General features: G+C 44.6%; 2 long non-coding RNA genes across 2 annotated transcripts in view; one reads left to right on the top strand and one right to left on the bottom strand.

The window, feature by feature from the left end:
• The window catches only part of LOC107317707, a 300658-nt gene that overhangs the window by 159145 nt on the left and 116122 nt on the right, over nt 1-25391 (bottom strand). The gene's annotated exons all lie outside the window — the stretch shown is intronic.
• LOC116653738 lies at nt 15691-18739 on the top strand. Its single transcript, XR_004308105.1, has 3 exons — nt 15691-15765; nt 17469-17592; nt 18140-18739. It is a non-coding gene; the product is annotated as an uncharacterized LOC116653738 (long non-coding RNA).

Raw genomic sequence — 25391 nt, 5'->3', positions numbered from 1 at the left:
AACCAATCGATGGCTTTGCTCAACCCCAAAATCAGATGATTTGTTTTCTTTACCGGCTATTTTTAGAGGGAAGAAGGGGGAAGATACTTGGTTGTATAGGGAAAATTCAAGGATATTCCAGGAAGGAAAAACAACAACTTTGGACTGAAAAGCAGAATTTTTCAGAGGATTTTGTAAGGAGATGTTTCAAATATATTTAAGAGAGAGAGAGAGAAAGCTTTCTGGTTCAAACATATTGAAATATGGAAATTGAAAAACAAACAAAGCAATCCATTTTGAGGGGAAGAAGTATTGCACCACGGCACAATGCTTCTGGGGCCCAAACCTTGGAGCATCATAGCCAATCTGTGCAGTCCAAAGCAGAAGAAAGCATGGAGCACTGCAGGTGAGAACAGTAGGGTTTGCTGGGTGGGGATGAGACCTGACTGAGGACAGTCATCAGATCCCCACAAGGAGCTGGGAGAAGAAATGCAGACATAAGCCCTTTCCAGCCCTCCAGGTGCTGGTGCCACAATCCAAGCCACAATTACATCATCTGTTGGAAGCACAGAGATTTGTTACCTGCCAAACTGCTGGGTGCCTGCAGTTCCATTCCAGGACCCCAAGCATGACATTTAGGCTATAAAACCCTTCCAGACCATCAAGGTTTTACTCAACATCATCTCCATCTTGAAAAAAAAACAACTTCCATGTGGCATTTATGAGTAAGGCTTAATTCTCCAGCCTGCCATGCTGCATCCCAACTACTGCATGTGGTAACACAGAGAGCTGGAGCCATGACACGCATACTTGGTTTTCTATGAGATCGGATCACCCACACCTCAGCAATAGGGCTCAAGATTCCTTCATGTCCCCAGAGACTACTGGACACAGGCCCCATCAGCCTGGAGTGGCAGCTGGTGCCAGCGTGCTGGAGGAGCTGTTTTACTGCTTAGTCCCTAGGAGAAACTGAGTACCTAAATTCCCCTAAAAACAATGAACTTGCTTCAACAAGTTTGAGAAGTCCCATAGGGGCACTATTGGCCAAGCAGAAGGAGTTGTTTGCACCACTGATGTGGGCAATGCTGGAAAATACCCTCCAGGGGACGGCAGAGCCTTCCCCTCCTCAAAGCTCCAGCTGACTTCAAGGGCACAAAAATATCTTCTACAGTCCATGGAGAGGAATCCAGAAATGATCTTCCTCTAATCCTCGCCTCCTGACTGGAAGGCATCTCAGCATGTTTCCAAGAGGTGGTTTCCCCTCAAGCTGCTAAAATTGTCTCAGATAGTAACGTTAGCACGGACCCATGGATAACACCAGGACATACCATCAAAGCCACCCCTTCCTGCAGCTGCCGCTGTTCCCTGATCCAAACCACCTGCTCATGGCCCTGAGGACACCTGTAACCTCAGCCTTAACTCCTGAAATGATGTTGGCTCCAAAGAGGGACTTTCACAGAGGAGAAGTGCCAAAAACAGATCTTCCCAACATGAACAAATGGAGAATTCAGGCACTTTCTAGTTCTCACGGTGGGGTTACATGCAGCTGCGTTCAGACCAGTTCTTGGGCCAAGGGCTTTAAAGCTACTTAGATACATTGGTCTTTTAGTGTCTTCGAAAAGGTTGTCAAGGCACGCTGCAACAGCTGAAACACTTCATTAAATTCAATAGAAAGACTCAGAATTTCAAACAGGCTATTTTTTTTATATATATATTACCTTTTACCTTGACCACAGCCCAAAGACCTACACAACCATTCTGTGGTCATCACTTAACAACTGCAGCATCCCACCTCAGCACAGTCTAAACAGAGCTAAAAGTCACGTTATCAGGACTGAACTTATTCTTTTGTTTGTGGGAGGGAGAGGCACAGACCTGAGAGATCTCAGGTCTCTTCCATAAGCAAGAACTGATGGAAGGAAGATGGGGTACAAAGGCAGAGGTTCAAGACCTGAGGTTTGTTCCCACCTCCTTGCTCAGATGCTGGGAACAGCTGGTGCCATGCTTGGGAAATTCACCCTGGGATTAACTTCCCAGTCCCTCTCCCCAGCTGTGCGGATGCAACATAAGGACCCCAAGGTGGTGCAGAGCTGGGTATGCCAAAGCAGGAAATGTCCCAAATGCTTGGCCACATTCCCCCCATTGTATTTGTCCCACCTCACCGCTGCTGCATCTGTGCCCTTTGGCAGCAGCAATACAAGTTGAGCTTAGTGGCAGTAAATGACAGCCATGTTTCTAAGGACAGACATGCCTTCACTCCTGTTCCAAGAAGACCAAATGCAGATGAGACCAAAAACTGGAAATATAAAATACACAGAATGGCCCCTGCTCCAACGGGAACTGAAGGCAGATTCATACAACTGTGAAAGATGGGAATCTAAGTTGCACAGAGATCTTGAGAGCCAGAGCTATAAAACAAAATTAAGCATTAAATGTTCTTAACAAATGCAATCTGGGCTCTCTGTGTTCTGTTTTTGTTATGCTTTCCCCCTGTTTTATGCTGCCTTAACCTTCAGTTGTTGCTGTTGGAATCCTTTTCGCGCTGTTCCACTTGTCATTCTTCTTATTTTTATTAACGGTACTTTGGCAGAAGACTTATCAAAATGCACTGAGCTTGTCAACAAACGTCATTAGCAACGAGTTGAGGCAGACAGTGAACACGGGGAAAGGGCATGGGAAAATATGCAATATAAAATCATTTTATATGTCAAAGAAGTTCAGCGGAATAATGACGGCAAAGGCCTTACTGTAAATTATTTGTGCTGTTACAGAAGAAAGTTCCCACTGTTATGTGATTTCCAGCCAGCTTCCAAAGGTCCACACAGGGAGCAGATGCTCTTGTATTAGAAAACAGCACAGCTCCGTCAAAATCAAGGGCCTGGCCACTGCACGTGCAATGTAATCAGGTTGGTATATACTGCTTTCCACACTGAATAACTTCAAAACCTCAAATTACAAGCGGAGAAATAGATCTCCAGATCTGGAAACCGAACTCAGTCCATTGGCAGCAGTGCAGCTGTACCAGTCAGTGTCCGAAGGCTGCTTTCTTTCAGGCTAACATTACATGCCACTATATCCAAATGGCCTGCATGTTCAGCATCGCACTGGGGTTTGATCTCAACATGCCAGGCTATTAGTTACAAGTCTAAAAAGCTGCCCCTCTCTCACTCCCATGCTTTGAAGTTCCCTCAAAGACATTTGCTTACTTAAGTTCAAGCAAGAGAAGGTGAAGCCTGACCCCATCATCCACCAGTGGTGTCCACTTTCATAAGGGTATGAGAAGAAAAATAAATCACTGCAAAATGAGCGAAAGCGAAGCCTTACGGTGTGCTTACCTAATTTGGTGTAAGGTTATACTGTAGGTTGCACTGGGCTGTACAAGAAAGGTTGGAATTCAGTAGGCTTAGGTTAAACAAAATAAATCATAAGGTCAATGGTAAGGTGAAAATAGAAAGGCATCTCACCAACCCACCACAGTGCATCAGCAGCAAGCAAAAAGTGTTCTCTTGGTATCCCAAAGGCCAAGGAAGACATCCGTGTCCAGAAGGGCTAGTCCCTATGGCACCAATTGCTGATACAGCTCTTTGGAGATTGGCTTCTGATAAGTAAATAGGTCAGACTGCCCCTGCCCAAGGCTAATGGCCAAGTGATGTTATTTAACCCCAGGGGCTTCAGGGGGCAGTGGGGCTGGATGGAGAGCTGCCACCCAGGGTCTCCAAACACGGTGAGCACTTGATCAGGAGCACAGGGAAAGCCCTGAAGTTTTGCAATCCTGACTCAGGCCTGAAGGCAGCTGCTGTGATTTCCTTGGGCTGAACTCAAGCTGTACATCTTTCATAGCCTGATTTCCCTCTGGGAGCATTTTTATGGACAAAATGATATGCGCCATATGGGAAAGCCCCAAAGAAATTAATAGAAGTGCAATCAGTAGGATTGGAGAGAAATGAAATAATCTATGGAAATGGCTGCGTAATCTTTAAAACTTGATGGAGAATGATCCCCGTTTGCAAAGACTTTTTAAGACTTTCTATAGAATTGCTATGATGTAATTCACTTTTAAATCCTATTCAAAAGGCTCCAAAGCTGAAGAATGGCTATTGTTTTCTTATTAAATTCTGTAAGGCTTTTCCATAAAGAAAGATCTGGTATTCTCACAATATCTCCACTGTCCAAATCTGAAGGAATACAAAACCACTGGATTTAATTATATCGGGCACACAAATGTCTTCCAAGCCATTGCATGTACAACACAAAACACTCACTCATACAAAGTAGGTGCCACTGGAATCAATACCTTTGAACCCGCTCTGATGGGACCAGCTACTGAAACAGCTACAATGACAGATGTGCTTTTGAAAGCCACAGAAGAGAATGGGCTGGGAAGTTCTTTCAAAATGTTTTTGGAGGTGGAAAAATACCAATGCACAGAGATGGAAACTGTTTGGAGGTACCCACTTCTTGGACAAAGAGGAGTTTTCAGTCATGCACAGAAAGGGAGTAAGTGCTCACCCCCAAAGCAGAGCATCCTGCGGTGGGGAAGTGAAAAGCACAGCTTTTAGAGTTAGGAATTGAGACTGGAGCACTGGCAGCATGAATATTTCCCTCTCCAGGGGTGCATAACGTATTTGTTCTCTCTTTTCCCACCCATTCATTTCAGTTGAGGCCCAAGGTTTGTGGTGAGAAGGAGAGGGAAAAACAACCCTGCAATCCCAAGTACTGTTGTAGGATGGGAAAAATGGTTTCCATCCAGCTTTGCTTCAAAAAAACAACGGGAAGAGGTGCAAATAGAGGCTCAAAGGCTGCCTGTGGGTCATGAGCAGGATAAGCATCCGTGGGATGCTTATGGGATTCCTCCTCCATGATGCCTAATGGCGCCAGCCGCGGCCAGGGGGAAGTTGCTCAATGTCATGAAACACAGGAGGAAAAAAGTTATATTAAAGTATGAAAGCAAAAGTGCTGTCTGTAACAGGGCTGGGAGTAGGGGAGAGCTCAGTGTGTAGCAGTCTGATGCAAGCTAGGGAAACATATCTGGGCTAGAGGAAAAAGGAGCATACATAGCTGCAAAAAATCTTGTGGCTGGATGGTAGAGTATGCAGGTACCCATGGTTAAGAAGTCCCAAATAAAGCCCTTCCAACCATGAGATACCACCACACCGCATGAATGAGAAAAGCAAGACAAACACTGCACATCCACTCCCAGAAAGTGGAAAACTGGCCTCAACTTGGCTTTTATCCTTTAGTTCCAATGCTGGTCCCTGAGGTGGACCAAATTTCCAACAAGTCTTGGCTGTGTTACAAGAGAACAAGGGCCAATTTATAGCTTCAGGTGCAAAGACTCCGAGACTTTCTTCTTCACATAAATATGACAAAATTAAAACGTGACCATTTCAGCCACACTGTGGGAATCTTCTCAGTTGTCTGCTTTTTTGAGGCCACCTGTCAGAGGATCACGCCCCGAGCCTTTAGGTCACCGTGATTTATATTCTATTATTTTACTGGACACCAGAAAAGCCCACAGTTAAAAAATAAATAGTATATCATCAAGGCAAAACTTTTCCTTCAGTAATTGTATTCAGCTGTCTTTCCAACAAAGGCAGTACAGGGAGAGGCAGCGGTTTTGCTATATCAGCCTAAATCTTAATTAAAACTGTATAATAAATGCTTCTTGTTTGGGAACAGCGAGGGCAGAAGAAAGCCAGAAGTTGTTTCTCTTCATCCGATAGCCATCAGATGTGAGAAACCCCAGTTTACATTCTGGGTTCCATCACTCCTGCAGGCTCTACATGTTGTGTAAGATCAACCGGTCATCACCAGGGCTGGCACACGGGGTACTGTAAGCAAAATGTCCTACAGAAAGCAAACTGAGGGGGACTGAGAATCCTGGTGACCCTTAGGAGGGAAAGGGCCAGCAATGGGACACGGGGGGAGAAGGGCAGCTCACACACTGAGCGTATTGTGGAGGAGGAACAGCCAATAATTAGCACCTGCAGAAAACTCCCAGCGTCTGCAATAAACACAAATATGTCCCCTGGCATGGTTAGCTGGGAAAATAGAAGCTGAAAAAGCCCGCTGTGCCAAATGCATTCCAGTGGATGTGTGCCACTGCTGCATGGCAGCTCTGTGCTGTGGGTAGGAGAGCTGGAGAGCAGCAAACGTGGGTCTGCTGCAGCATCAGGAGGGGATCCTGCTCCCCTCAGCTGCTTTGACTCGTTTAATGGCATGCACAGAGTTATCCTCTGCTTCAGACTTTCTCCTACAATTAGAGGAAAGATGTGACCTCAAAAGGACTTACGCTGCTCAGAGGGCAGGAAAAGATTCTTCTCAGAGAGGGTGGTGATGCAGTAGCACAGGCTGGAAGGAAAGTGGTGGGGACACCATCCCTGGAGATGTTCCAGACCCACAGGGATGTGACATTGAGGGACATAGGCAGTGGCCACTGGGGGTAGGGGGGGGGTCTCAGAGGTCTTTTCCAGCCCTGATGATTCTGTGATTCTATGAAAGAGCTCCCATCACTGTGACACAGATGTGATGTCACCAAGAGCAGCAGGTGAGCAGCAAGCAAAACAAGATGGCACCAATCCAAGACATAACAGTTGTCCTGGGATCTGAGACTCAGAACCAACCAGCTGGTGGGATTTGGGAAAAACCATGACCATGAGAAATGGCATCACACTCAACAGTCCACGAAACAAGCCCACCAGTGAGCACAGTGTGGGAAGGACCCAGCTGGACCCTCTCATGGGACATCCACAGGAGCTGGATGTCACCTGGCTCCAAGTGAAGCACAGCGGAGACACGTACTGGGTGTGGGAAGGTCCCAGCAGCGTTCACCCCACTGTGGGGGCTGGAGGGGCACAGCTGCAGGCATATCAGGCCCAAAGACAATAAACAAAAGGACTCTGCTTCCAGAGCTGGGACTGGGCATGGGGTTATGTGATTTTTGGAAGCCTTGCTGAACGCTGTGTGTGTGACAGATGGAATTGAAAATCCCTCCACGCTGCTGCTCACCCTGGTGCTAGGAGGCAGCTCTTGCTGAGCACTTTGCTAGGTGGCTACCTGCTGTGCAGTGAGATCTAATCAGCGCCGAACATCTCCAAAGGAAACAGCTCTGAACTGTTCCATTGTTTTAATTTTTTTGCTCTGGGCTCATAAAATCCTGGTGCTTGCTCTCTCGAGTGTGAAAACTGAGTATAAAGCAGCTCAGGGTTAGCTGCAGCTCAGTGACAGCACATCAGCGATGGACCTCTATGCCAAGCACTTTGCAGAGCCTCCAGGACAAGTGAGCTCCTGGAAGGAGAAGTGCCTAATAGGTAAGAAATACACTTTGCCTGTATCAACAAGCACAAAGGCCAAATTTCTTGCTGTCAGGTTGATCCAAGTCAGAAAGCGCTGATTGCTGAAAAGCTCCTGATCACTGCACCCGGATTTTGCTTCTCTGAAATTCAGCTCCTTGATCAAGATATATTCCAGGGGTCAGCAGCTGCGATGCCTGTGGCACCATTAGTCACAGCTTAGCTGAAATTCCTGCTTGCTTCCCTGCTGTGGCAGCCTAGATCCCAGCTTTACCTGCCACTGGCTGGTGTGAGTAGCTGACTCCCACTATGCATTTTCCCATATAAAAAGAGCATTTGTATTCTTTCAACCAGTGTGACTTTTGGTTTAGATTCAGAGGGAAAAGCAAACATTTCCTAACAAGGGCAAAGAGCGTGTCACCTCCATAACATGCTACATAAATAGTTTCCCTTTCTGGAGAGCCAGACCCACCTGAAATACAGAGGATCAGCAACTGTGTGAGCAAACACAGCCAGAGGTGTGATGGAGCTACTGAAGGCTGCCCAGTTGGCACTGCATGATGACTCTGCTTTAACAATCAGTTCAGCCATGCTCAGCGTGCACAGCCATGTGCTGGTCCAAACTGACTGTGGGTCTGCTCTTATTCGTGGCCATTGGGATGTTGTTCCTCAACGCTGCTTCTTTGTCACAATATGGGTAGAATGAACAAGTGAGCTTAATTCTTCCCACTGTGACTTCCTTTCTATCATTGTATTTATCAAAAAGGATGGAGCGAGTTCAGTTTAGGTTCTTACGTTCAGCCAGCTCAGAGATAGAGAGGAAAGTATCCAGCAGAATAGATATGTCACAACAGAAACTATAGAGAATCTCTCATTGTCCCACATCCAGGAAAACAAGACAAGCAGGGCAGTCATAGCATGCTTAGTTTAACTTAAGCTATTTGGTTCTTTGGAACCAGATAAAGTTAGATGAGTACTGAAGTGGCCTGAGGATCTGAGATGGCAAATTTCCTAAATAAAGAATGGTAATCATAATGGCTTATAACAACTTCCAATGTGTTTTTATATCTTCCCTTTTTCACTTATCGCTCTGATAAATGTTGTGCTATTGCTATGGCCCAGATAATAACTGCACCATAAGGAGTTCCTTTCTTTATTTACAGATAGACATGACCTATGAGGCTTGTGAGAAAACATCTCCATGGCACAGTCGATGTTCCCCAATACTTCCAGTGGGAGAATTATCTCCCTGCCTTCCCAGGGTGGGGGTGATGACCTTGTGACCACGACTATTTGTAGATGCTTTATGCCACAGCCCATGATCCACCTGGAATGCTGCAAAAGCATGAAGAAGGCAACCAGCCCTGCTGCTCACAGAGAACTCGATGCTAATTCATGATTCCACCTGGGTTGAAGACTTAAATTTCATTATGTGCTTTATAAACGTTAGACTTTTAGAAATAACATATAGTATTACTGGCTCAGAATGAATTTCAATCTGTAAGCAAAGGTCTGAAAGGGATGTATTAAATCCAGAGAAATTCTGCTTCGAAAGCTCCATGCGCTTCTGAACATAATATCCCAAAGTCATATTCCAAAGTTAAAATTTGATAAAAACTGGAAATTATTTGGCATCTCAGCATGTTTGGAGGTACGGAGTAATAAAATGGATAAGATCTGTGCCAAGAATAAGATGAATTTTCCCCTTTTCTTTAAATATTTAAACTGTACAGAATGAGAAAGTGCTGCTCCTTATTTTCACTATGACAGATCAATGTTAGCAGCACAGGTTTATACATCTCTATCTGTATCTCTGTACTTTTTCTGTCCAGTGTTGAGTAGCTGAGATCTCATCCCCTGCTGAAATCAGAGCTCAGGTGTGCAGCCAGAGACATCTATAAGGAAGACAGCTCCAACTGAATGAGTTGCCACCCATGGCATGTGAACACCACCCAATATGAGGTGCACACACCACCCAATATGCCACCCAATATGAACATGCCACCCATGGAAGTCTCTTCCATGATCAAGCTTAGGAGAGATTTGTTATTATTAAGACATTAGGTATTGTATTCTTCTGTCACACGCAAATTGGCCTGCAATTGTTTCTTTGACCAGAACAACGGAGAGAATTCTTAATGCCACTTCACTCCTTGGAATATCATTTTCTCTCACAATTTGTATTTTGGCTTCTTTGTTGCTGTGTTGTTTTTCTCATGTCCTCAAACATCTCCAGGGTGAGAAATACCCAAAATGCCAGGCACAGGTTATTGAAAACAGAGCAAGATAAATTCAAGAAGGGAGAAAAACATGTTTTCATTTTTAAGGGTAAGTTTTGCAACTAGAAGCATGACCATTGGTTGACTTTGTTCTAAAGGCCATGAAGAAAGAAACATGATGTTGGGGTTTTTACAAAGCCTGCAAACCGCATTATCTGAAAGAAACAGCTCTGCTTGAAATAAAACGGGATTACTTTCAGAAAAGCCTGCTGAAAATGAAATACTGAGACAATGTCATTAGATGTGCTGGGCTAGATCCTTTCCAAGGGGCACTTCAGCAAACAAAGCCAACTTTGTATTTTTATAGCCACTCAGGGAATGGGAAAAACAAACCTATTAGGCTCATCGGCACAAAATAAGAAGAGTAATTAGCGATGTAGAAATAGGTGTGAAGGAGCAACAGAACAGTGGACTGACTGATGGATACGTAAGTCAAGAGAATGGTGTAGCTTGAGTGAAATCTGGAGATTTAACAATAACATTGAAATAGAGTATGCAAAAATAGCTGTGTTCCTGCCCAGTTGGCTAACTCAAGGTGTTTTACGTGCACACACAGTGAGGGAGCCCTGTAAACCAATTTGCAGAAGCAGGTGAGATTGCTTTGATGAAAACAGCATGGTTCCCCAGTTGGAAGAGGAGCTCAGGTTTGTGGTCAGGGTTTGCACTGCACAAATGCCTTCTCCAAACCTTCCAAGAGATTGCTTTTACCTGAAAACAAAGTGAACTGCATTCAGGTATCACCTCTGGCACCTCATTCACTGGTTTATAAAGTACCTTTGAGTGAAAGATTAATAACCATAAGGATGGCCATTAGAGGATTGAATTCCTAGGAGCCAAAAGGAAGAAAACATTGGAGCACTGATAAAGCTACCAGCAAACTCAGATGGCGTTGCAAGTCATGAAGGAGACTCCAGCCATCCCATTTTTGACATCGCTGGTTGCAATCAACTCATCCAATGCAACCTGCTTTCTTTCTTAAAAAAATTAACAAGCAAAAACAGCTTCATGGAAGTCCCGAATTGCTGCAGGACAGCAACTCCTAACTTAACTTTTTTCTTCTTCTGCACTGTTTGCCTTAACGCTGAAGAGCCACAGACATAAAAATCTACCACCAATTTGATGCAGAAATGGAGACAGATGCATTTTATTAGGGGTTTGTACCACTCTGGTGGAGATGAGAAAATATTTACAGATATTTCAGCTGATCTTCTAAAGCACCATGATTCAATTGCCGTCAAATAATTACTATGAAAACATTCACAGGGTTTTGTTACCTGCCCTTCTCTTCTGAAGATGTCTTTCTGGAAAAGACCTCTTTATAAAAAAAAATTGGGGCGTAATGTAATACACGGCTATAACATAGATTGTTAATTTTTAGTGTAGCTGAATCACAGCATGCTTTGATTGAAAGGAGCCAACACAAACATGCGAAATATGTGCCTCTTTGAACAGGATACACCACATCCTGCATTTGGTAGCCAAAGGTTCCAGTTTGCATCACAAATGCAGTCCAAGATCTCCCTCTCCTTGAGGTATGCACCTCAGAAAGTGCCAAATCTGTGAGACACACCAACCATTTTTTTTCCTTCTTTCTTTCTTTCTTTCGTTCTTTCCTATTTTGGAAAAATAAAAAATAAAGAAAAAAATAAATAAAAGTTTAATCATTTGCTTGTTTGGTTTTCGCAGAGACTCAGCAGGTGATTGAAAGAAAGGACTGCGTTGTCAGGAGGGGCTTTGATTAATCAGAGGTTTGATCGTTTGATTAATCATCCCAGAAAGAGCTGACTCCGGCAAAAGCGCCCCAGCCAACGTGTAAACACATCGAGAGAACATTTTCAAAATACATAAAGACAAATTGCAGTTCAAAGCTTCTCTTACTGGCCTGTTGATTTGACTGCTAGAAACAAAAGCCCTTCTGCCTCACTGATGGAAACCAGACCTTCCACGGGAGGAAACAATTGACTTCAGGTCCTCTCAAATTTGGAATGAAAAGAGCTTGACATTTTCTTTTCTAATTAATTTTTTTATCTCCTTATTCTTGTTTACAGTAATAAATTACAGTCCTTATTCTTTTTATATGGTAAGTCAAGTTTCCTCTCATTTTCAAGCAATTTATGACACGTTTAAGACCTCGACTTGCATAAGGTCTCTGTGGAGCTTCCTAGCAAAGCATAAATCATCCCAGAGAGGCAGCAAACAAAGCATCGCGTTGTGCATCACCCAGTCATCACCACATCGTACCTGCCACTTAATGGCTCTCAGTAGGAAACCCTGAGTTGGAAAAATACCCTGAAATCTGTCTGCTTGCCTAGCAAATCTCATCATGAAGGGATTTGCAAATTCAGCTGGCCCCAAGCTAGTGAAGCTCATAAAATCTTGTTCTTGCCATTGAAACACACGTTGAGCTGACTGTAGTGTACGTAAGCACTCCACGGTGTTTCTTCTCATGATCATGTATATGCTAAAGACCAGCCCTGTCCAGAATGACATGCAAGGAAAGCCAGTAAAAACCCAACTTAGTATTTTGCAGGAAATTTGGGGAGGGCAGAAAACAATTTCCTTCCTGGAGCAAAAATAAAACTTCCCTATGGATCGTGCATGACAGAGAATCTGGGGGGAAGATGGGATGTTTCCAACGATCAAGCCAGAAACAGTGGGTTTGTTCTTCACCTCACACATTGCAGGAAAGCAGGAGGTTGGCTGGTGCCGTACTGCTGCTGGGTTTTCCTGTGTGTGGAGATGCAGTAGCCTGGCATCCAGCAGCCCAATCTCTTGGAAATTCCAATTTCAGCACAGCAAGTGAGGTAGGAGCTGGGCAAATTATCTTGACAATGTAACAGCACAGCATAGCTCTTCTGGTGAAAGCACTAAGAAAAACTAGTGTGACTGACTCAAAAACAGCCTGCACTTTGCTTTATTTTGTTACATCTTATCTTCATTACTTTTTATTTACCGTTAATCAACTCAGCTTTGCCAAAGACCCTGAATCTCAACCTCTAATTCTGGCAAAGCACCGTGGAGAGCTAAAATTGCCAACCTCTCCTCCCTGCAGTCATGGAGCCAAGAGATGAAGGTCTATTTTACCTCTTACAACTTCCTTAGTGTCAACAGGAACACAAAGGATGTTCCTCCCATCTTGTATATATCAGTTGTAAGTCCTCTGTATTCATTCTCATTCCCTATCGAGCCATATTTTAATTAATGAAATCAAAAGAGCATCTACTAAAATAAACCAGACTTAAAGAGGGAAGAAAGTCAAAACAAACACGTACTGTTTACTTCCTTTGCACTGATTTGCCAAGAAATGAGCGCCACATCCAACATTATCGATTCATGTCAGACGAATTAACCTCTCTCACATCAGCATGAAAAGGAGCATCTGGATGGGAAGGACGAGGGGGGACAGGGGTGCAGGGAAATGAAAGCAACGTGCAATTTCTGCACGGCTTGGCAGATACCTTCACCCCACAGGCTCTGTTTACACCCATCCATCAGTACCACAGATGTAAAAGTGATACTTTTCAAGGTCTCGCATTTGCTTATGGTTCTGGTTCTCCACAGAGAGGCAAGGAGGAGGGCGATGTGCATGGTGTGTCCTCCAGAAAGGGCTGCTTGGAGCCACATCTGGAGTTCCTGGCTCCAGATGCTGAAAGATGTGGCACCACATCGAGCATAGATAATGCACTTCAGCTGTCAGCTCTCACTGACCGTGGCCTCATGCTGGAGGAGCTCACATTTGGTGACCATCCAGAAAAACACAATGGCACTGGAAGGGGAAGGGGGCTTTGTACTGTCCCCAGAGCAGGTTAGAACATGCAGAGATGGCTGACAGTCCCCTTCATTAGGTACAGCTCTGCACAAAAACCATTCCAGCCTTTTGGAATATTTCTGTGTGCAACTTTTTGTTCCCGACAAAAGATTTTTCCCAAAACCAGAAGATTCAGAAAGTACCACTTCCAATCACGAGCACTTTTCTTTCAAAGTTCTCTTTGTTTTCTTTCTCCCATCTTTAATTGATGGCTGCTCCTCTTTCATCCCCACCCCACCTTCCATACACCACTGAACCCACTGCTGTCAGGCTGTTTGGCTTCTGAGTGCTTCTTTTTTCCCTTTGACATCTTCACAGAGTTTCTCCATCTTCTGCAGTGCCCAAAAAAACCATGTGAACCCCTCCAGGATCCACCTCCGGCTGCAGCACCCCTGGGAAACAAGCAGCTCAAAGGTCTGCAGTTTTAATTCCCCAGACCCTCTTTTCCTCCTTTCCAACTAGCTCTGCAACTATTGCACAGAGATCTTGCAACATGGCCGGATTTCAGCAGGGCCCTTTTTTATCCCCATGTTTTGCCAATGAATAAAGAGGGAACTGGATGGCTTCTGCAAATGGGAGTGGGATGTTGGCTCCCCGTCCGCTGCTTCAGATCTGAAGCTGCTAACAATGAACAATGGTGACACGCTGACTCCCTGTTGCTTTTGCACTCCATGTGGTGCACGAATGGGGCCAAAGGCATGGACATGGCTCTGGGACAGGGTATTTTGGTTTCCTGCCTTTTTTGTCCAGCACAGAGAAGAAGCCAGAGCATGAACAGGGATATTCCCTTGCTACACTTGGTGGCATCTGCCCCTCAGGGGCTGTTTTGTTGCTGAGAATAGAGAGGACATTAAGCAGAAACCAAGGAAGAGAGCAATGTGCAAATGTCGCGTTAACTTCTATCCCACATGAGCAACTCTTTTGCAGACAAATTGGAGCACAGGGCTGCTTGCACAGCACCTCAGAATTCCAGGAGCCAGAACCAGCTGGAGAATGGCCCTAGATGGCCCCTGAATGTGGACAGTGATCCTCAGTACTGTTCCACATACAAGGGTCCCCTTGGCCAAGAAACCAGCAGTTCCTGGCATCCCAATGGCTGGGATTCGGCACTACAGCAGCTGACTTAGAAGTGACCGTTCCACTTGGGGTTAAAACCTATTGTCAGCCTGTACATTTGCAGCCCTGTACATAAACACATGGCTGCCTGGAGCCGAGCATTAAATCCACACTCACATGCAGAATAAATAAAGAATTAAATGCAATGCATAAATAAATACAAATGTTAAGCGGCATGGAAACTAACACAGTCCTCCCTGTCTCCTGCTGCTGCAGGGGCCTCGGGGAACATGCCCGTCCCATCTCAACTTCAAGCCCAGCTCTGCAAAGCCGAAATGCAAACATGCTCTATTTTTTCCTTTGCTTTTTATTCCCCCCCAGATCTGATCCTTAAATCCTCACACTACGTGGCTGCTGGAGGTCAGAACAAATAGTGCAGGGCCAGGTGCAATGCATTTGCCAACTAGAACAGCCCTCCTGTTCTGTCAGTCTGAGACTTTGGTAAAGTTATAATGAAAAATGCTGACTTTCTCACAGACTTTTTTCCAGATTACAACACACAGTGATCTCCCTCAGTTCCCTTAGACTGCTTTTTTTTTTTCCCTGTATTCAGAGGGACATTTTATTTCTTCATTATTCTTTTTTCATTTTCTTTTCCATTTTTTTTCTATTCACTCCCTTGACTCCAAGTTGGGGTATCAGCAACAGATACAGTGCGTATCTTTTCCAAAGTGCCTTTCAAATACCAGCCTTCCAAACAGAAGCATCCTCCCAAACATGACAGCGAGGAAGTAACCAGACCACGTCAGCCCCTCTCTGATCTCACACCCATCACATCTGTATTTCAGCAACGATGACATCAGCAGTTCTTTCTGATTTGCTTCTGTGTGTGTTGAATCAAAATCCAATCCCTCTTGCATACAAGTGTGCTGGACTACTTTCTTTGCTGGAGAGCTCAACAAAGAATGGGTAACATATCCCTGGGACTGCTTGGAATGGATGTAAAGACCTTATACAATAATAGAATATGATTCAGGTTGGATATCAGAAGAAAGTTTGTCTCAGAAAGAGTGATGATGCACTGGCACAGGCTGCCCAGAGAGGTGGTGGAGCCACATAGAGTTGTTCAAGAGCCACATGGATGTGGCACTGAGGGACGTGGTCAGTGGGCATGATGGGGGCAGGTCGACAGTGGGATTAGAGGATCTTAGTGGTCTTTTCCAACCTTAATGATTCTATGATTCTGTGGTGATATCACACTGGAAAGGACTGCTGAGCCCATCTCCTGGCTATCCCTCTCACAGTAGAAGCAGGAGCTGCCCATCTGTGGATGAGCCTTGAAGGATACATGGTAGATACGGTAGATGTGCCCATGATGTGTAGTCATAGAGCTTTCTCTCTCCTGTACTCCTCCATGTGAGGTAGCCACCACCTCAGCCACACTCTCACTGCCCTGTCATACCACTTGTCACCAGTACAGAATAATTAAAGGAGCAGCATGCTCCTAGCAGGGCATCTTGGTCATACCAAGACAAGGTTTGAACCTGGGTCCAGGCTAGAAAACTGACTTTTTCTAATGGTAAAGGTAGTTACAGCAGATTCAGAATGCATTTCCAGTTGAAAGAATTATGAACTTGAGTTTGCTCGTGGCAACATTCAAGCTCCACTAATCACTTCCCAAACACTCAAGAAGGGATTATGTCCATTTCAAGGCAGCCAAATTTCGAGGGAGCAATATCTCACAAGCAGGGTGAGGTTTAACTACGTCCTATGCATAGACATTAATAAATCTGTAGCATTATAGTAACTTAAGATGAATTCCCTACTAATTTCTAAGCAGCACACAAGGGCCACAGGTGCTATCAGATCTGCAGGAGTAAAGGAGCTTTTCCAAGGTTTCCACGTGGATTATCACTGTGGGATTCCCAGAGTGCAAGGTTCTGGTGTGCACTGCATGCTGCAGATGAAGGGAGCTGCAAAGGGCGACCTTCCGCACTGCAGCAGGGTCTCTGTTTACTGATTTCATAACTCCAGCTGGACCTCTTCTGGCAAGGGAGAGGGTTTTTATGAGGGAAAATGCTATAAATCTGCCGTCGCTAAGGGACATCAGACACCATGTGGCATGTTCATGATATCACCAGTATGCACCAGTTTTCAAACAGAGGTTTGAGCCATAAAGCTGCCAACCAAGGAAAATTGCATATGAGAGTGACGCTGAACTTTTAACAGTGAAACATCCCTTTGAAAACTCTTCCTCTTCCTGCTCCTTCTCAACCCCAGAGCTTTGGAGAGATAGGGAAGGGGAAAGTGAAGGGTATATGCGTCAAGGTCCCATGATAAACATCCCAGGATTAAAACAAAGGCAAATTTTGTGTCCCGTTTCTAAGACAAAACAGCTGTCCCAAAGCGAAAGCGTTTGCTTAATGATGAGGGAGCAAAAATCATCCCAATCGTTCCTTGCAGAAAGGGAGTAGATCTGTTCCATAATGCCTGTTTTGCAGTCAAAAAAGTGGGAGGAATCTCTGCAACATGACAGGTAGGAGCCAGAGACGGAAACCTAGCAGGGTAAGTGTGAGCCATAAATTGCTTGCCTTAACTGCTCGTGACAATTGGTAGCAGACAACAGTTATATATCTCCGACAAGCGTTTCTGCAGCACAGAGCTTTCCGTTCTGCTCCAGTGGCCTTCCCGACCACCTTCGTGCAAGAGCTTTTCCCTGCATATGGAGGAGAGGGGAAAGCCAGAGCCCATAAAGGCCTGTGCCATGGGCTATAGAAAATGAAGGCAAAACAAAAGAAGCCTCAGGGGATTTCGAGCTCCACGAGGCAGAGGTTTTGTGCATTGATACCTGCAGACAAAATCCTGATTGTAGACACCAGCCAGAACACTTCTCCGCTAAGAGACCTTAAATTTATGCTTCTAGTAGGGTTGAGAAGTTCACCGAAAGGTCATATTTGTCTACTTCTTCGCGCTGTAATGCAATAGCTCTCCCAGTGATTTTAATTAGGAGCCTCGCAATTAATTTGTTTCCCCGTCACATTTGTATTTTTCAAGGAACACCCTGCTGCAATCAATGCCTTTCTTGCCAAAGGAACAACAGAGACCCTTGACATCTGTGAGCAAACAAAGGCTTATCCACGCTACAGCTATAACCTGGGCTTTCACACACAGACTGAAGGTAATTCCTCACTCCAGCAGGCTGCACAGTGCCCAGGGATCTGTGATCTCAGAAGCCTTGCCTTGTTAACACGCTGCCTGATGTGGGGCCAGGTCAGATGGCAACACGCTGTGGGCAGCAGAATGTGCACATGGCATGGGATGGGAAGCAGCGAGAGCCAGAGGGAGAGTAGAGCAGTTGTACAGTATTGGCATCCTTCACAAGATGCCATAACTGAGAAAGACCAGAACAAATAATTCCTTCTCCCACATAAGTACCAGAGCCATTCATCTGCTGAGGACCCATATAAGACACAAGTTCACTGGCTACAAGGCAGGTTTTCTGCCTTCTGCATCTCAGTTGGGATAAGCTCATGTGAAAGCATCTAGAAATTCTTGAGAGGTTTCCATGAGGTCACATCCAAGCTGGAGGATGCATGAAGTTTAATAATGCTAATGTGAGCCTAATAATGCCATATACTGAACACCAGCAACCCCTGTGTTAAACAGACATCTTTAGGTAGTTTGGTGCTTGCTATAGCACACGCTGCCTTTCAATTCCATTTCAGGAACATATTTGGTCATCACCAGGAAAAGAAGCTGGAAGTGCTTTACTGGAGCTGTTTGTTTGGCATTAGTAAGATTAAACGTCAAAGGTTGAAAAGAGAATGTAAATGAACTGGGCACAATCCTAACACTGGCTAAAGCTGCAGGAAGACCCCCATTCAGACTCAGGAATTTCTTTCTGATGTACACCTTCCCTGTAGTCTCCCAGCTGAGGTCCAGAGATGGGAAAAAAATGTAGCATGAATAGCTGGGAGAAGCTCTAAGACAGACTTTGGACTGCCCATGTTGAACCAGAATGGCAGATGTCCCTTAAGGTATCATCTCAACCACCTTCATGACAGAAGGTCATGTAGTTAAGCATATGCTGAGAAAAAAGTCAACACGAGAAGCTAATTCAGGTGAGAGAAGGAATCTGAAGGAGGCCACGTCAACTGCAGGAGCAAAATGGGGTGCTCTGACACAGAATGAAGATGGGAGATAGGAGGAACACGCTGATTTAAAGGAAGCATTGCTGAAGATCAGCATTCCCAGGGGTGAAAACCAATATGAGGACCTAATGGATGCGCTGCCATTTGGCAATAAAGACCATTTTCCTGCCCAGGGAAAACTCTGAACTCGCAACCTCCAGGCTCAGCTAGTAAGCAAATGTTTGCACAACAAGCACAATAACAATTGTTTTAAGGAAAGATGTAGCAATCTACATGAAACTTTGAGTAGCAGATAAAATTTGTTCCTGACCACTTGTGGTTCGCAAGACTTCAGATCTATTGTAACTACTTTATGACCATGAAAAATGTCATGTTGTCACTACACCAAGCCCTGCAGTCAGATTCTAAAAGGACAATCCATCACTCGAGTAGAAGAAAACATCTCGTAAGCTTGGCACCGTGAGGTTCATGACACATATCCTGACTCTGAGAAGACTGTGACACATGGACTCACCAGCCAGTCTACTATAATATAGCAAACAATCCAACAAAGTATTTTTGGTCTTGCTCTTTTTCAAGTATCCAGACCTGAAAATGCACTTATTGAATGGTTCTTCTAAATCATTTACTCACAAAGCATGATTTTCAAAGGAAAAAGAAAAGCAATGTGGCACTCTGAGAAACTCTATCTTGATACTTGTTTGCAACAGAATTGATTTATTTGGCTAACTGGGAGGCGGCACTGGACAGCAAATAGAGCATTTTGCTTTGGGTAAGAAAACATCCAAGCAGCACTTTGTTGGTGTGGCAGGAATTAACCAGCCTGCACTAATGGCTTTGGTATGAAATGCAATTTGAGTACAAGGAAAACACGTAATATTTGAAGGTAAATTAGTCTGAATCCAAACGCAAATCTAAAATTCGTAGCGTTGGCCAAACTCCCTCTCAAGCTGATTAGTGCTGATGGTGCACATTTCTTCTCACAGAGTGTTACTAATCATTTAGCGTGGTCTCAGAGAGGGACAGTGTTACAATTGTGTAATGCTACTGCTTTATCTTACATTGCCAAAGTTCTCTCCTCTCTTCCTCCACCCTCATTTTTGACCATGAAGGAAACACATCAGCATCTCAGGTATTGAGTGCACAGGGAGTCCAATCGTTACCAAACTGCCATTTGAATATATGGTATGGAGCAGCAGGTCTAGATGTATGCCCAAAAAGGATTGTTATTTCTGTCCATGAGTGATTACCAGCCCCAGTGCTCATCCAGTGACTTTGGGAACTCTGAAAACCGTGAAAGACAAAGCACAAAGAAATCCTCCTCTGGCATAAAATGGATCAAATCAAATAATAACAAGCTTAAGAAGAAGAGCACATTGTTTTCAGAACAGGTGTGAACTGATTTCCAGATTTATCTTTACAGGTCAAACCCCACTGCATGCACAGGATAGATGTCCTTGTGTGAATCTGTGGCAGTCACCTAACTGGGAACTTCATCTTTCCTAGGATGCTCTGTGTTAGAGGAGGGAATAAAGCATGGCAAGCATGCTCCTGTTCTGCTAAATGGGATACAGCCAAGCTTTTGAGACAATAGATAATAAAGAAATAACAACTAAATGAATACTAATAAATGCTAAGATTTTCCACAAATGTCTGCTCTGTTCAGTGTTCAAATTTAACATTAAATGAGGACCGAATACAAGTGAACAATGCCTAAGCTCTCTAGTGAAATGCTTTTCTGTAAGTTGCATTACATGCATGATAAACTGAATGAGCTCTGAATTCCTGCTCCAACTGGATATGGGGCCAGGGAGTAATTAAAGCAGCATAAAACAGTAGACCATGTCAAGAGTAATCAAGATTTACAAGCTCAATAGATAAAGATTGCTGTGGGTTTTTGTGTTGTTTTCTTTCCCAGATGCTAAGAGTAAAACTATCAGAGCATTATAGGGCGGCACCAAAAATCGAAGCGTTCCCGCTTAGATTCCAGAAGACAGCAGCAGAATTATTCAGAACTACCAAATATACAGCGTGCTGCCCTCGTTGGCAGATGGCCCATTCACTGGGAAAAAAAATCACACAAAGATTTCAGTGTACAGAACCCCAGGCTGCGATGGTGTGAAGCAGGGAAGCACCAGGGACCGAGAAGGGGCAGGAATTGTAAGACCGGTGGGTCCTTGGGCTGTGTTGAAGCAAGAAAGCTGCTCAGAGAGACCAATAAGAGTCCATGAGAATGAGTTTCTGTCTCTAGTTCATATACTTGGTCTGAGGCAGAGCTGCACAGACTGTCCCTCTGCTGCCTCCTTAGTGGTGCTGGAGCCAGCTTGGATAAACTAAAGCTACTAGAAGGGAAGAGGGAATATTTGCTGCCTTTACTGCTAGTTCCTATTACATAAATTAGGTCTTATGAAAATCAGCATCGTGCTGAGGATATAAGATATCTTACAAACTCCAAGGCAGGCAAATTCAAACAAGTGGGAAGGCACAAGCAGGGCTAGACATAAAGCATGAACAACCATGGGAAGTTGGTAGTGTTCCTGTCCTGAGGCCTTGAGGTTGAGAAGATGCTTTTCCAGAGGTAAACCTGCAGATAGCAGTTAGCTGGTCTCCATAGGAGGGCAACCTACTACATTAGTGAAATCTAATGTGGAATCTATTTAGAGTATCCTCAGTTGGAAGGAACCCTCAGGGAGCATCAAGTCCATCTCCTGGCTCCACACAGGATGACCCGAAGTCCAAACCCTTCATCTGTAAGTGGTGACCAGCTTGGATTGAGCCCTGTGAGTTTGTTCCATGTCCACATCCCCCTGGTGAAGAACCTTTTCCTAACAGCCAACCTGACCCTCCCCTGATTCAGCTCCATGCCATTTCCTTGGGTGTCTCTCTAACAGACTGAGGATGCCAGCCGAGAAGCTTACCCTGGATTCCTCCATACCATTCTAATACAGACTGGGGCTCAGCCCAGCATCCCACACCTCTGCAGCAGCCCTGGGGCTGCCCCTGCACCCCAGGCTCAGCACAGCAGCTCAGGCACAGAGCTGAGGAACCTGGTGTGTGCAGAAAGACCCCTCCATGCTGAGCTGCCAGGGCCACAATTTAACGATCCTGATTCCATTTAACCATCGCTGTGTTTATGCTGCAGTAGCACCTAGTGGCCAGGGCTATGAAAACACACAGCAAAGGAAGCATTCCTGCCAAAGAAAACTAAATACAGTTAAACTACAACCAGAAACAACAGGTGGACATAAGTAACTGATGCAGCCAGCACAAGGTAACTCAAGTTGACACTAAAGGCCTAATTCTCATGTGAAAGTGAGGGTAAACGTAATTTACATCCTGTGCTTGCTGGCTCAAGAGACATCTGCGCAAATGAGAATCCAGTCTTAAATTGTCAGTGGGACAACTGTCTATTTCAGAATTGCAGAACCTAAAGGCAAACCAAGGTAGGAGAGTACAGCAAGGCAAGAGTGTGTCCGATGACTTGATTTCTCTTTGCCCTTTTTTTGTTTGGTCAGAGCAGGGAGAAGTAAATGTTACATAGAATTGCACAGAGGCAGGTCCTGAATCCCTCCTGTGAGCTCCAATGATGTCTTGCTGAACACTGAAAAATCAGAAAGCTCTCCAAGACAGTGAATGATTCACTTCAGCACTGCTCAGCCTGTGCTGTTAGTTCAGCTTAGGGCTGGAAATCCCATTTGGATCCAGCATAATCTAACTGTCCATACTGTCATGTTTTGGCTTGCTGTCTGGGTATTGGCTGGATCCACCAGCTGACTCCAGAGTGAGGAAACCAAACAACTTGAACTCAAGCTCAGTCCTTGTGGAAGAAAGAGACAGGAGCCATTGGCAAACCCAAGCTCAGGAGAATGGCTGCAGCCGTGATGAGAAAAGTCATCGTTCCTCATCCTGCTGTGCATCAGCCTGGAAACCCACCATGGGTTTTTCAAACCCAACAAGCAGAAAGTAGAGGTCACACAACACTACGAATGTCCAGCCTGGATTGAATCCTCCCACAGAGGCCGCAACACAAATACCAGTAATATAGTTTATTTTTTCATGTCCTACTGGTTCCAGTTTGGACTGGGACCAGATGTGCCAGTTTTCAACAAGAAAGGCCACTCATGATAGTTTTGGCACTGCTTGAAGCAGCCAGCACCATAAATCCAATTTAATATAGTGCCTAAATGCCACAGATCTATTTGTTTGAGTTCTCTTGCTCGGTTTCTCTGCTAACCCTCTGACCTCCAAGATCCAGTTCAGCCATAACCCTGTTTCCCACCCTTTACTACTATGCCCATTGCTAATATTTTCCTTCTGGAAATGGGTTTCTTCTTATGTCTAAAATTTGTATTTTAAATAAAATTTAGGCAAATGAAGTGCAGGCATTTAGAATTTTGAGTTAAATTGTGCTGCATTTTTAGTACCAATATATAGGTCTTTTATAGCATTTGTCAAGGTTTGGAGGCATCTGGGCATTCCAGATTAGCAAGATGGGCACTGGTGCTACTGACAGATGTTTAGTAAACTGTTTGCATAGCTGGAGATAAGGGATTTACTAGCAGGAATATCCATGAACATGCAGGGAGACACAACCATATCAAAGTTGCATAGAGAATTCATCCCCCTTGGACTTCAGCCTCAGAGGAAAAAAATTTACTACATTCTTGGTGAATGAAATATGCACAGTATTTGCTGGAGAGTTGTATCTTTGAGAGGACCTTATACAGGCTCTTATGTTGTACAAAGATTCACGTTATACAATACTGATCCGCTGGAAGGCAGATATTGAGCAAAGCAAATCTCTGTCTCCTACTTAGCTCTGCAGGATTACAACATCTTACCCTGTAGTCCCATTATTTGCAGTTCAGATGGGATAAGGTCACTGAAACAATGTCATTCATGGGGAAGATAGTCTTATGACAGACCTGAAAGGCCAAAGTGCTAAACATCTTTCTTCTCAGTGTAGTCACCAGCAAATCACACTCCCGAATCTCTGCACAAATCAGAATTGCTTGGGAAAGAAAGAGACAGGAAGCAGTGGAGGAGCAACAAGAAGAGGTAACACAGGAAAGCTGCAAATATTCACATCCAAGGAGTCAGATGGTTTTCACTATTGCCCTTGGCAGCGTTCAGGAGACATTTAGATTTTGTACTAAGGGACATAACTTAGTGGGGAAATAGTGGCGATAGGTGGATGGCTGGAATAGATGAGCTTGGAGGTCTTTTCCAGTCTTAGTGCTTCTACGATCCTACTACCAATGCTAGATGTGGAGGAGACTTTATCTAAGGAGGAACTGGTCACCTGGCTGGTTAATGTTATCAAAGACGGCGAGCTGTTAAAGCCCCTTCTGCCTTACCATCTCACAGGAGCCCAAACTTGGGATTTTATTGAAAATAAACATATTAACACATGAGAAGAGCAGTACTACTAGACACACAAGATGGATAATTTACAAAAGCAAGAACCAATGCCAGATTGGCTTTTGTAGCAAATAAACCCAGTTCTTTGTTGACAAAAGGAGGACTGGATCTTTGGCAGGATCTGGTGACAAAGCAAGACTCCATATGTGAGATGACAACCCTGAGAGGCTAGAATTCAAATACATCTGAGAAACCCCGTGTTCAGCTGGCCAAGGGAACCAGAGACCATTTGGGATTGAGCACCCCAACTCACCAAAGAGGCACCATGATTTATTCTGGATCACAGGACTACTGAAATGCAAGGACTGATACCATGAGCTTTTTATCACGCTTCTGGCACAGCTATTTTGTCCTCTGCTGGCAGAACAGCCGCTCAGCAAGCCTGGCTCTGGTTAAAGCCTCCCTTTCCCTCTCCCCCACCCCCTGTTGTTACTAAGCAGGGCTTTTCTGTTTCGTCTCACTTCACTTTTATTATGGCAAAGCCCTATAAAACTATCAAGTAGAGCTGGCTGGAAAGCAGTGTTTCCAGTGCCTTGAAAACGTAGGGTTTAAAATACATATATATATATAAAATAAAATTTGGTTTTGATCCAAACTGAACAGAAACTTTTTTCAGGTTTTGTTTTTAGGGGTTTTTGTGTGTTTTTGTTGGGTTTTTTGGGTTTTTTTTTCTGAAAAGAGAGCAATTTCCAGGAAGCCAGAAGCTCTCCAGACCCTGCTGAGCCTCCCGGTGAAACGCACGTCAAAGCTTGTCAGCCTCAGCGGGCAGCTGCAGAGCTCACAGCATCCCTTCCCTGGCCCTGGGGCAAATCCACCAGGTGCATCTGCTCCAGAGCCTGGGACTCGTGCTCACCATGTTTCTCCTGGCCTGGAAGAGATCTGCCAGGAGTACAGGTGGGTTTCCTCAAGCTCCCTTCCTCAGGCATTGGGAAGTCAACTGTTCTCAGCGCAGTTCCAGCAAAAGAAGCCAAGCTTAAGGAATGGTGTTTCATGGGAACATTTCTGACCAGCTCAATTCTCTGGGATAAACCTTCAAAGAAGGAACTTGTTGGCTGAAGGAGTATTCTCATTACACGGATATCTAATTCATCTGCAACATGACTGCCTTGCATGAGCATCCAGCCTCAAGCGATCCTCTCTTTTAAGCTGGCTGCCAACAAACACAACTCCATATGGAAATGTCAAGAAAACGAACACCCCACCAGTGCTAATGGTTACTGGGGTGATGTCAGTGGATGATGATTTTGAACATCAAAACTGCTGTCTTTAAAAGCAGAAGATCCTGGCACTATTTTATGACCTCGTTGGGTGTATCTTCCCTTCATGAGCTTAGGCCCAGTGAGGAAAATGTCCATAAAATGTTTGGATGGCTTTAAAACAGATTCATTTGACGCAGCCCATATGG

The sequence above is a fragment of the Coturnix japonica genome, chromosome 8 (genome assembly GCF_001577835.2).
Source record: "Coturnix japonica isolate 7356 chromosome 8, Coturnix japonica 2.1, whole genome shotgun sequence".
Classification (NCBI taxonomy): domain Eukaryota; kingdom Metazoa; phylum Chordata; class Aves; order Galliformes; family Phasianidae; genus Coturnix; species Coturnix japonica.
The sequence above is the reverse complement of the archived record's forward strand: the minus strand, read 5'-3'. Positions and strand labels throughout refer to the sequence as shown.